Source organism: Ranitomeya variabilis, chromosome 5 (assembly GCF_051348905.1).
Source record: "Ranitomeya variabilis isolate aRanVar5 chromosome 5, aRanVar5.hap1, whole genome shotgun sequence".
NCBI lineage: Eukaryota > Metazoa > Chordata > Amphibia > Anura > Dendrobatidae > Ranitomeya > Ranitomeya variabilis.
Genome location: NC_135236.1, coordinates 123,104,608 through 123,117,208, shown reverse-complemented (window position 1 = coordinate 123,117,208; position 12,601 = coordinate 123,104,608). Strand labels below are relative to the sequence as shown.

General features: G+C 47.4%; 1 long non-coding RNA gene across 1 annotated transcript; it reads left to right on the top strand.

The window, feature by feature from the left end:
• The first annotated feature begins 9,529 nt into the window (after positions 1-9,529).
• LOC143773426 (uncharacterized) lies at positions 9,530-10,338 on the top strand. Its single transcript, XR_013215180.1, has 3 exons — positions 9,530-9,817; positions 9,901-9,953; positions 10,079-10,338. It is a non-coding gene; the product is annotated as an uncharacterized LOC143773426 (long non-coding RNA).
• Positions 10,339-12,601: the final 2,263 nt, after the last annotated feature.

Sequence of the window (12,601 nt, the reverse complement as noted above, 5' to 3'; positions counted from 1 at the left end):
GATTTTTTTTTTTTTTTTTTTACACATGTGGATTTTTTTTTTTTTACTTTGTCCCAGGGGGGACATAACAGATCGCTGATCTGACAGTTTGCACAGCACTCTGTCAGATCAGCGATCTGACTTAGAGCGCTGCAGGCTTACCAGCGCCGGCTCTGGACCCGGAAGTAATCCCTGCAGGACCCGGATGCAGCCCCGCGGCCATTTTGGATCCGGGGCCTGCAGGGATAGGAGGCAAGAGACGCTCGGAGCAACGCGATCACATCGCGTTGCTCCGGGGGTCTCAGGGAAGCCGGCAGGGAGCCCCCTCCCTGCGCGATGCTTCCCTATACCGCCGGAACACTGCGATCATGTTTGATCGCAGTGTGCCGGGGGTTAATGTGCCGGGGGCGGTCCGTGACCGCTCCTGGCACATAGTGCCGGATGTCAGCTGACACCCGGCCGCGATCGGCCGCGCTCCCCCCGTGAGCAAGGCCGATCGCTATGATGTACTATCCCGTCGGTGGGAATTAAGGCCCACCCCACCTCGACAGGATAGTACGTCATATGGGATTAAGGGGTTAAAAAAAAAAAGAAACATTTGTGGTATTTCCGCATTCAGAAAAGTCCAATCTATAAAAATATGAAAACAATTAACCTGATCGGTAAACGCAGTAAACAAACAAAAAAAATCAAGAACGCCAAAAATCCTTTTTCTTTTAGTCGCTGAAATTCCACAAAAAATACTGTAACAAGCGGTTAAAAACTCACATCTATCCAAAAATGGTGTCAATAAAAGCATAATTTCACCCCCCAAAAAATAAGACATCACACAACTCCATTGGCGGAAAAATAAAATGTTACGTGTCTCCAAAATTAGTGACACAAGTGAAATTTTTTTTTCCGCAAACTTCTGATTTTTTTTTCCCCACTAAAACAATAATAAAACTGGACAGGTTTGGTATAGCCGTATTCATATTGATGAAAATAATAATATTGTAAGGTAGATTTTACCACAAAATGTATACGGTAAAAACAATTCCTAAAAAGCAATGTCAGAATTACGTATTTTTCCCAATTTCACTGTACTTGGAATTTTTTCCTATTTTCCAGTACACTATGTGGTAAAATGAATGGTGTCTCGCAAAAAAAAAAGTCATATGTCTATGTGGATGGAAAAATAAAAGCATTATGGCTTTGGGAAGAAGGGGAGGAAAAAAAAGAAATTGGCCAAGGTGTGAAAGGTTAATCGGCAACTTAAAAACTACAGCGACAGCTGACCACCAAGGTTCTCAGCCGCATCTTTTAAGTCTGGCCATACACTTAAAGGGGTTATCCACTGACTAGGTTGATAACTTGTTGATTGTGAGGGTCCGACCATTTGTACCTGCACCGATAGGCAGAACAGGGCACTTTAATCCCTGTTAGAATGTAGCGGCAGTAATCATGGATGGCCTGCGCTCCATTCATTCCCTATGGTGCTGCTGAGTGCTGCGCTCTGCTTTTTCCCTAGAGAAGGCATGGAACTATGGTCGGCTCTTCAACCTGCCGCACCTTGTGTAATGGGAATAAAAGTTTCCCGTCAGTGATAAAATTCCCAAATTCACCAATCGGTGAGGGCCCCAGTGGTGGGACATCCACAGATCATCAAGTTATCACCTAAACAGTGGATAGTTGATAATTTGTTTTAAATGCACAACACCTTTAAGTGTAAATGGTTCGTACACTTTAAGAGCTGTACATGTGTAAGAGGTGCGCGTCTCTGGTCTGAGTACTGTACAATGTATTCCCTTTGGGCAAGTTATAAGCCGAAGATTCCTTTTATATCACGCTGTCGACAGAAATGTTCTGTGCGCTCTGGCTGTCTATGGAGCAGGCTGTCCCTTCCCTGTGATGTGCAGACTCATTGATGTGACTGGTGGAGTTCTTGATGTCACCTTGTCCTTGAAGCATGTGCTGTCACACTGGATGTTACTGTGCAAATGTGAGGACATGTGGAAAGTAGGACAATAGCATTACAACATCGGCAGAATCATGGGGTGATGACTCTTGAAACCAAGCCTTTTCTAGTCTTTTTTTTTCTACTGTGATCATAGAATCATATTTAATCTTTCCATCAAAATGCCATACAAGGGCTTGTTCTTTATGCGTGAGGAGTAACATTATTTTTTTTTGTTGTTTCTTTGATTATGACATCTTCACTTCATTCCGTGGATCAGTACATATATAGTGATGCCAAAGTTCTATACATTTTTTTGTTTTGCTACTTTTACACAATAAAACCCCTTTAAAAGTAATTGTTTGTTTGGCCACGTTCTCAGAAACATAACTTTTATATTTTTCAATTAAGCTGTTTTTTTTTAATTAAACTTTGGGATACCTTTTTTTTTATTTTGAATACCCTTTTGAGAGGTGGATGAATAAAAACACAATTTTTATGGTGTTCACTGCATGGGTTAAAGGGAGTTTATCATGTAAAAAAAACACTAAGTGCTCTTTCAGACTTCAGTGTGAGTTTCCACATGTAACGGAGACACTTACACACGTAGACACATTAAACAAATGATGTGAGCTTGCCCTGTATTTTTGATAACCAGCCAGGCAAAGCTGACAGCTGCGGGACACAACCCCTAACTGCTTTAGCATGACTTGGTTATCAAGAACTAAGGGGTCCCCACATTGTATTTTTAAATTATTTATTTAAATAATTAAAAAATACGGCATGGGAACCCCTCTATTCTTGATAACCAACCTTGCTAAAGCTGACAGCTGAGGGTTTAAAGCTGACAGCAAAGGGTTGCAGCTCGCAGCTGTCAGTTTTGCCTGACTGGTTATCAAAAATACAGGGGAACCCCACGTCATTTTAAAAAAATATATAGCACAGGCGGGAGCTGATGAATACTCCCATCAGCCGCCACCTGCTTTTGCTGTTATCAGTTGAATACAACTTTCAACATTCTCCCCTGCTTGCACTTATCGCAGCACAATCAGGGGTGAATGATATGATCTGTCTTCAGCACCCGGCACCGGGGTATAGCGTGAACAGTACAGCTGATTCCAAGGCTCCAGTACATGTGATACTGATGCGGCACATGGCACTGATATCTCCGGTACTGGTTTTTCCTGTACCGGAAATATCAGGACATCTGAAAGAGCCCCTAACCTGCCAATTTGGCAGACCAGTGCTGAGCTGGCTGTCAGTCAGTGCTGGGGCGCGGTTACAACGCTGCTCACTGTGTACTGAGTGGTGACTAAAACCGTACTCATTTATTATTTTAAGCCCAAGGCTGCCTGGAGAAATAAAGTTAATTTCCTCCCTGTAGCGGGGCTCTCAGTGCGACTTTCAGTAACCGGGCTTTCAGAACACTATTTACCTGCAGTTTAACCACATATGTGCAGGTTATTAACGTTTGGGGACATAATATGTTCCCTTTAAATAAAATTATATTTTTAGAGACCATCCCACCACGACAAGGTGTACCGATTTAGGACAGACCCTAATTTTTGTAATTCACCTCATTATGCGTCAGCAGATGTCAAAACAAATGGGGGCAGAGCAGACCCAGACCTTACTGTTCAGACACCTACCTGTGCAAGCTGTATAAACAAGATGCACAGCCAAAAAAGTGGGAGCCTCACCCCTGTTTATACAAAGTACAAGTGTGGCACCCCAGGGTCCTGGTCGTCACAGTAGCATTGCTTTCCTTAAGGGGAGAGTGATGTTACGTTTGGAGGCAGGGAAGGATAACTGTCACCAGGTAAACACAAGCATGCAAAATGTTCACACTCCAGGCCACCAGGGGGAGCTTTTAATCCTATTTACTAGGTGACTCCCTATATATATGGTAGTTTGAAGGGAAAGTTAGACAGTTCGTGCCAGGAAGCAGACTGGAGCAGTCTGAGGAAGAAGGTGTACAGAGCTGTGTAGCCGCAGTGCTGCAGCTCCTGGGAAGAGATTATACGAAAGCCGAATATATTGCTGTGAGCGTGTAGGAGAGAGAAGCACAGGAGAGTAACACAAGTGGGAGACCAGCCACGAGAAGGCTGCCTCCTTCTGAGGCGCAGACACCGGTAGCCGGAACACCGAGATTGTAAGGGACTCCACCACTTACATCAGAGACCGGCAGGACAGCTGAACTGCAAGTTACCTGTCCTCAACACACACCTGAGACACAGTAACACATATTTCCGGGGTGTGCTAGAGTCATTGTAAAAAGGCTTGAGTTACCTGTCATGCAGGTATTGTCCTATCCTATATGGGGGACAGAGACGACTTGTGAGGACCTTATCTGAAGCCATAGGCAGTAAGGAACTACAACACCACCGCGCTAGAGGAAGGCTTTAATCTTCACCTGGATAAGGGACTCCCAACTTGCCTCCAAGCCAGCCGGACCTTGCCTGCCCTGTGATCTGGTGCCCTGGACTGTGGCTGTCTGAAGTCTTCAGTAAACAAGGTAAAGAGACTGCAAACCTGTGTCCTCGTTCTTTACTGCACCTTCCACCATCTTCCATCTACACACCGGGAGCCCTGGGGATATACTCACCTGTGGGAAGTTATACCATCTAGCTGCCATAACATCACCCCAGAGGACCCCTTAAAGCAGCGTCAGTCCCCACTGACCGAATACCACAGGTGGCGTCACAAACATAAACTCTATTCACCAAATCCCTTTAAATACTTTTCCCCTTTTACAAGGCCGCCCAGGGCCACGGACCGGGTCGCCACCTTGACATCCCCCTGTGAACACCAGACCTGGTACCGGGTACCCCACGGCCCTGGCAGGCGACTCACAAACAACTAAAGCAAAACCATAGAAATATGCCGGAATATATGTTGGTATAAGTGCAATGTAACCATTTAATAGACAAAACCTAGGAAAATAAATAAATAAACAAATACTGTGTAGTAAGTAAACAGCAATAGTACTGCTAAATAACAGAGGGTAGTTACTTAACACTAGAGAGAGAACAAGAGTTAGGTACCATCCCGATTGGGTACACCTTGTTGAGGTTGGATGGCTTTTATGCTTTTTGTACCCTATGTTATCTACAGGTACTATTACTATTTACTTACTACAGAGTATTTGCTCATTTTGTTATTATCCTAGGTTTTGTCTGTTAAATGGCCACGGTGTCCATGTGCACCTACATTGCACTTATACCAACATATATTCCTACTCATTTCTTTTGATTCCCTTTATTTTTTTTTTTGTTTATACAAATAGGGGTATGGCAGAGCAAAGTACTGTAATACGCATGAGGTGCCTTTACGTCCATGTCTTCGACGCTCTTTGGCCTCTCCTGGTGCACACCGATTAAGGGACTTTGTGTTGAGCTCAGCGGAGCAGAGTAAAGTACATCTGTGCAGGAGCACGATTGGGGGACACTGTGTGGATGATGTAGGACGCGTCATCCACATGAAGCAAGCATGAGGATGGCGACTGCAACGAGGGAGGAGGCGCCGAAGTAATACCAGAGATGCCCATAGGACAGGACAGCACCATATGGGGGTATAATAAAAGGTATTTTTTTGAATCTGCAGAGATTGGAGACTTAAATACTGTAAAGGAGGCCTTAAAGGTGGTGATCGTAGTTTATATTGGGAAAACCCGGTGGCAGGTTCCCTTTAATATTAATGTCCTTTACATCCTGTGATACCTGACTAGTTGCTGTATCTTGGTGGTGACTCCAGATGGCTGCAGTTACATGTATTTAACAGGTTTGACAACTTCAGTGATGTAATAATTTAAGATCCAGTCTTCATTTCAATAACTCAGCTTACATTTATATTTCATGATAGAATTATTACTTATTCATTATTTACTCAAACGGTCACTGTCAGGGCCGTATTTGCCACTAGGCACTCGAGGGCACGTGCCTAGGGCGGGGACAATGCAGGGGGCGGCACCTGAGCAAGTTTAAGAAAAAAAAAAAAAAAAATTTTTTTTTTTAAAGTCCGGGGTCGCCCCACCCAGGGGCGCCGCTATAATGAGGTGAGTTGAGCACTTCACCTCTAGCGGCATCCAGTCCCTCAAAACGCCGCTCCCTGCAGTCAGATCAGATGTGCCGGGTACTAGCAGTAGCCATAAGCATGCCCAGGCAGCCAGGGAGACGAGCTACTTGAACGAACTAAGCACAGCCTGTGGGCGGGGACTGTGGCTGCTTGCCTGCTACACAGTAGCGTAGCGACTGGAGGGGGCAGAGGGGGGCATCGCCCCGGGCCCTGTCACATGAAGGGGCCCACCGGGAGCCAGGGCCACTTCTGTGACATACAGAACACAGCATAGGAGCAGAGCAGTATGATGTCTGCTCTACTCCCATCTGACGGAGACTCTGCAGGCTGCTAGCACAGTGGCCGGCTGCAGTCTCCCTCCTGCAGTGAATGGTTTCGCCCCTTCTGACCTGATCATGAAGCTTTTCCCCGGCTGCAGTTCTTCCCTCTGTGCACGCTGGGATTGGCTCAGGCACGCTGGGTCCTAGTGCCCACATGTTGCATTTCACCAAGACACTTCCTGGTCCTGTCTGCAAACTTTATCAGTAAGTGCTGGGGATGGAACATTATAGGTTTATTAAATTCAGGTATGTCACTATGATGTGAATGTGAGACCATTGAGGTATTGTGGGAGCTGAAAGTGGGTGAGGGGGGACAGGGTAATGAGGGGGTGGATGTGAGACCATGGGGGTATTGTGGGGGAGGGAGACAGGGCACTGGGGGGTGAATGTGAGACTATGGGGGTGTTGTGGGCGCTGAAAGTGGGTGAGGGGGACAGGGTACTGATGGGGTGAATGAAAGATGATGGGGGTATTGGGTACTGAAGTGGGGGAGGGGAGGCAGGGCACTGGGGGGTAAATGTGAGACCATGGGGGTGTTGTGGGGGCTGAAGGTGGGTGAAGTGGGACAGGGCACCGAGGGGTGGATGTGAGATGATGGGGGTATTGGGGCTGAATATTATAATGTTTTGTTCTGATATTATATGTGCTCCATCATGTGATATTTGCTGTGTGGGGAGGCTGGAGATGGGGTTAGGGGGCTTTGATACGTACCACCTGGGTCTTTATGAGTATTAGTATAAGGAGCCGCATACAGTAACCAGCAGCTGCATCACATTTACAGCACCACTCCGGCATTATTATTTATTTCATTGCTGGAGCGGTGCTGAAAATCCCCGTCCCCTGCCCCCTGCCTGATACTCACCTTCTGGCGTTTTCATCTGTTTTAGTCTCCGCTCGGCTCCGTCTCCTGCAGTTTGTGACCTGTCCGAGGCTCCAGTGTTTCATGAAGCGGCGCAGAGGTCACTAATCAGTGTGAGTCTGTGGGAGCCTCGTTCTGGCCTGTTCCTCACTCTCAGGCTATGTGCACATGGTGCGGATTTGGCTGCGGATTCGTAGCAGTTTTCCATGCGGTGTACAGTACCATGTAAACCTATGGAAAACCAAATCCGCAGTGCCCATGCTGCGGGAAAAAAACGAGCGGAAACGCTGCGTTGTTTATTCCGCAGCATGTCAATTCTTTGTGCGGATTCCGCAGCGCTTTACACCAGCTCCTGTATAGGAATCCGCAGGTGTAAAAACGCAGGCAAAATCCTCACAAAAAAGCAGGAAATCCGCGGTAAATACGCATGTAAAACGCAGCACATTTTACCTGTGGATTTTGCAAAAACTGTGCGGGAAAAATGTGCATACGAATCCGCAACGTGTGCACATAGCCTCATAGTCTTACATTGAGCGCTTGTGACATGGCTTCTCACTTCTGGCCAGTCAGAAGCTGCACTCACAAGTTTGAGCGTGCCACAAAATAGTGAATACACCGGAGGATGAGTAAATGACTGGGAATGGGGACCTGCGCTTAAAGCACCACTCCAGCGGTGGAAAAAAATCCTGCTAGAGTGGTGCTTTAATAATTTAATAATAAGCAATTTAATACTATAAAGTTGATAAAGGTTTGGAATAAATGTCTGCAGTCACTATGTGACTGCAGACTGCCAAATCATGACCGGGAGCTGCGGGCCCATCATACTGTGTATAAGGAAGCTGCGGGCCCATCATACTGTGGTAAGGGAGCTGTGAGCTCATCATACTGTGATAAGGGAGCTGTGAGCTCATCATACTGTGATAAGGGAGCTGTGAGCTCATCATACTGTGATAAGGGAGCTGCGGGCCCATCATACTGTGGTAAGGGAGCTGTGGGCTCATCATACTGTGATAAGGGAGCTGTGGGCTCATACTGTGTATAAGGGAGCTGTGGGCCCATCATACTGTGTATAGAGGAGCTGTGGGCCCATCATACTGTGTATAGGGGAGCTGTGGGGGCCTTATACAGTGTATATGGAAGCTTTGAGCTCACCATACTGTGTATAATGGAGCAGTACATGAGGGACTTAGGGGACATTATTAAATGTAAAGTGGGCACTTCAGCATTATTGTATTGTTATAGGGGCACTCAGAGTATTGCGACCACCAGAGTTGCATATTGTCACAATATGGCGGTAAAATCAGTGTTCGTTTTTGTGTATAGGTTTATTTTCAATAACAGCGAGGTCATATTCTGAGGTTCCCCCATATTCACAATTAGAGTGCGCAACCGTCACTGTAATTCTCTCGTGCCCCCCCCCTCTGTTCTCTCGTGCCCCCATCTATTCTCCTATGCCCCTGGTATTATGCACTTGTCACTGTCACCTGAAGATTCCCATTATGGAGCAGGTGTAATCCGCTGCAGAAACCGCACAAAGAATTGACACGCTGCGGAATGTAAACCGCAGCGTTTCCGCACGATTTTTCCGCAGCATGTGCACTGCGGATTCCGTTTTCCATAGGTTTACATTGTACTGTAAACGCATGGGAAACCGCTGCGGACCCACAGCGGCGGACCCGCAATGTGTGCACATAGCCTTAGACGCTTCTCTGAAGGGGGGCCTGTGCCAGTCACCTGACAGTTGTGGGCTTTAATTTTCTCTTATTTTGCCAAATTTTCAAAAGAGTAAGGGATGGTCTTAAAAAATAAAATTGAAAACCCCCTATTACATTATTTAGTGATTCTCATTCGTGTCGGTGTTCCCCTCTGGTACCAAAAGTGATGTCGACCTGTGCATTTTTTACATGACCGCTGCAGCCAATCACTGACCTCACAGTCATTTGCTGTACATAATAGTACGACCACTGCAGCCTGTGATTAGTGGGGGTCAAATGGTGAAGGCCCCTGCAATCATTATTATTTATCGTACATCTGGATACAGATCTACAGTAGGTAGCAATTAAAGGGGTGTTCAGGGCTGTAGACATATTTCTGCACTCTATGTGACTTCAAACTACTGAATGCATGTAAAGAGTAAATGTAATGTAAATTGAATGTAAGTAAAGAGTAAACCAGATTTATTTATACTGATTTTACTATGGGGGGGGCGCCATTTTGCAGTTCGCCTCAGGCAGCATAGAGGCTAGGTTCACCCCTGGCCCCACCCACCCACCTCAGTCTTGGCTGCTGCGGGGGGAGGGGGTCTCGGGCGCAGGGCCCCCATCAGGGCATTACAGCCCTGACTACTGTATGGGGCAGAAATGGGTGCTGTACCTTTAAGCAGCAGGCCCAAGTGTATCACGGTCCTGACGCGGGTCATGTGACACGCTGCGCGCTCTTATGTAGGAGCACTGGAGCAGACTGGAGGTGTGAGAGCCCTCAGGAATACTCCGCAGGTGACGGCACAGACAGTAAGGAGTTAACTGCTGTCAGCCCGAGGATTTCCTGTCTCCTCGGTAACAAGGAACCTTTCTGTGTCATCTGCGGGGGAAGTGTTTCAGTGCTGCACTTCTTGTGCTCTGCCAGTACTGTCCCCCATGTGGTGAGAAGGTGACTGGGGGGTTTGTACAGGGAGCATCAGGGGGGTCTGGGGATATTGGGGGTCTCACCTCTGTGCTTGTCTGCCCCCTCAGATGTTGCCTGTCAGAGGGGGGACCCTGCTAAGGTCCATGGCTGCTGTCTGCAGGTAAGAGCCCTTCTGTCCTGTCTCAGCTGCTGTAGCACTATAAGTCTCAGCATGCACATACAGGGGAGACACAGATTGTGGTGATTTACACGTTTCAAGCTGGAAGACATTTTGCTTTTTTGTAGAGAAGCAGGACGGACATGTTTGTGGGAGACGATACTGAAGTCGGCGGTGAGCAGGGAGAGGAGGCGGGCAGTGTGTGAGGACTCAGGAAGCTGCAGAGAGGAGTGAGGTGAGAGAGGAGACGGGAGTCTGCTGATGTGAGTGAGGAGAGGGGAGGCTGGTAAGGGGAGGAGATGAGAGGCTGGTAAGGAGAGATGAGAGGCTGGTGGGGGAGGCTGCTGAGGAGATGAGAGGCTGGAAAGGAGAGGAGATGAGAGGCTGGTGTGGGGAGGCTTCTGAGGGGAGGAGATGAGAGGCTGGAAAGGAGAGGAGATGAGAGGCTGGAAAGGAGAGGAGATGAGAGGCTGGAAAGGAGAGGAGATGAGAGGCTGGAAAGGAGAGGAGATGAGAGGCTGGAAAGGAGAGGAGATGAGAGGCTGGAAAGGAGAGGAGATGAGAGGCTGGAAAGGAGAGGAGATGAGAGGCTGGAAAGGAGAGGAGATGAGAGGCTGGAAAGGAGATGAGAGGCTGGAGAGGAGATGAGAGGCTGGAGAGGAGATGAGAGGCTGGAGAGGAGAGGAGAGGCTGGAGAGGAGAGGAGATGAGAGGCTGGAGAGGAGAGGAGATGAGAGGCTGGAGAGGAGATGAGAGGCTGGTGTTGGGAGGCTGCTAAGGAGAGGAGAGGCTGGTGAGGAGAGGCTGGTGTTGGGAGGCTGCTAAGGAGAGGAGAGGCTGGTGAGGAGAGGCTGGTAAGGAGAGGAGATGAGAGGCTGGAAAGGAGAGGAGATGAGAGGCTGGAAAGGAGAGGAGATGAGAGGCTGGAAAGGAGAGGAGATGAGAGGCTGGAAAGGAGAGGAGAGGCTGGTGAGGAGAGGCTGGTAAGGAGAGGAGATGAAAGGCTGGTAAGGAGAGGAGATGAGAGGCTGGAAAGGAGAGGAGATGAGAGGCTGGTGTGGGGAGGCTGCTGAGGAGAGGGGATGAGAGGCTGGTGAGGGGAGGCTGCTGAGGGGAGGAGATGAGAGGCTGGAGAGGGGAGGCTGCTGAGGAGATGAGAGGCTGGTCTCATGCTGTATATGGGGAGGTTATGTGGGTCTCATGCTGTATATGGGGAGGCTGTGTGGGGCTCATGCTGTATATAAGGGGCTGTGGGGGGTTTAAAGATATATAGCGGGTGTCAGCATACTTAATTCTCAATATTAAGTGATACAATTAATACTAATTAATATTGAGTAGAATTATTTTCATGCTATTTCATGCACCACAACAGTCATGGTCTTTCATCTGGCCCCTCGGGGAAATAAATTGCCCACCCCTGATCTAGAGACATGGAGTGAGAAGCCCACAGACGATAGCAACAGATTAGTCTGTTCTCTCACTAAATTACCCATCCAGCTCTTCACACTATTCTCTCTGAAACGTCCGAGCATTGCAGAGATAGACTTCCCTGCTTGCAGTCTGACTGATGCTGCCCGTGGTTTTGGTAGTATGAATCGACTGACAGGTTGCCCTTAAAAATCTGTCAGCCAAACCGTGCAACCGTGGCAGAATCAACTGACTATGTACTGTGTATGAGATCCACCAGATTCTCACATGACAACTAATGGAAAGGTTTGCTAAGGCTACTTTCACATCAGCGTTTTTCTCCGTTCGCGGCAGACACTGCAGTTTTTCCGCATCTGTCGCGTAACATATCACTTACGGGCCGGCAACTCTGCGTTCGGCCTCATTCATTCCCTATGGGACTTGTGGACATGTGCGGCACTTGAGGCGAGACAAAAAAAAACCACTGCTAGCATCATTTTTTTTTCCTGTTGCTGCAAGTACCGCATTTGCCGGATCGCAGCAAAACCGCAAGTGCCGCAAGTCCCATAGGGAATGAATGAGGCCGAACACAGTGTTGCCATAAGTGATCCGTTACGGATGCGGAAAAACTGCCGGATCTGCCGCAAATGTCAAAAATCGCTGATGTGAAAGTAGCCTAAGTCACTGCCGATAGTGTCTGCATTAGTCATACTCGCCAATGGGGGAGGCAGCACGAAAAGTGCCTAGGGCAGCAGAAACTCTAAATACGGCCCTGGTCACTGTCATTCCAACAAACTTTGCATGAATTAGTAGTACAAGCAAATATGAGAAACTTTGTAACCTCAATTATTAGACATATGCTTCTTTCTTTACTTTTGAATCACTTCTCCTTCTACTCCTGCCTCTTAAATTCATAATTTATTCTGGAAAATGGCTACAGTCCTTGCTCAAGACAGACCGCCAATTAACAGAGCGATCAGATTACAGCTGCCAATTGAAGTCTATGGAGAGGTGAGGAAGATGGAGAAGCAGAGTAAGGGAGAGATGCACACACATGTCACTGTTGCTTTCTAGTAAGTGTTTTATCTCACCCAGTGCTGGATTCACAGGTACACTCCTCTACTTTTGCTTCTTAGCATGTGCTACAGAGATACAGAAGAGTAGGAATCCATCATGTTTGTATGTCCTGTGTATCCCCTTAGTGACCACTAATATGTCTTTTTACTGACCTAAGGATATAGCAT